The following is a 531-nucleotide window of genomic DNA, read 5'->3' on the forward strand; positions in this document are numbered from 1 at the left end:
CCGTAAGGCCGGGCCCGCGGGCCGGGGCGGCGGGGGCGGTCGGGCCGGGCAGGGCCGCGGGGCTCGGCGAGGTCGGCGCGGCTCTCACTCACCTGCCCGCGACAGCCCCGGGCCCCGCGCCGAGCGCTCCGGAAACGGCGGCGGCTCCGCCGGGGCCGGGGAGGGGCCGGCGAGGGGCGGGCGGAGCCGCGAGTGACAGCGGGAAGGGGCGGTGGGAGCGGGCGGGCGGTGCCGGCCGAGGCTCGGGGAGGGCAGGGGGCAGGGCCCGCCGGGTCACGGGCGGGGGGCACGGAGCTGCCGAGCCCCGGCTCCGGCTGTGGGGCAAAGAGCCCGAGGCGCGGCCTGCTGGGGGAGAAAGGGACAAGGGGAAGAATTAATCAGAGAATATTTTATATGAGCTTAAAATTGTGAGGCTTCTCAGTCTGYTGTTTTGGGGTCAGATACAGGTTCCGATTCAGGAGAACCGTTTCGGATGGAGATCGCCGGTGGCACCTGCAAAGTTCCGTATTCCTTTTCCATCCAATATCACTT

At 70.6% G+C, this 531-nt stretch overlaps 1 protein-coding gene across 1 annotated transcript in view; it reads right to left on the reverse strand.

Annotated features, from left to right (window-relative positions):
* The window catches only part of GARRE1 (granule associated Rac and RHOG effector 1), a 61123-nt gene extending 60955 nt beyond the window's left edge, over nucleotides 1-168 (reverse strand). Inside the window, exon 1 of the mRNA XM_057374278.1 lies at nucleotides 93-168. The gene's annotated coding sequence lies outside the window, so the exon portion shown is untranslated. The remainder of the gene's footprint in view (nucleotides 1-92) is intronic.
* Between the last annotated feature and the right edge of the window lie 363 nt (nucleotides 169-531).

This window comes from Malurus melanocephalus, unplaced genomic scaffold, assembly GCF_030028575.1.
Source record: "Malurus melanocephalus ecotype Western Australia unplaced genomic scaffold, MMel_1.1 scaffold_221, whole genome shotgun sequence".
Classification (NCBI taxonomy): domain Eukaryota; kingdom Metazoa; phylum Chordata; class Aves; order Passeriformes; family Maluridae; genus Malurus; species Malurus melanocephalus.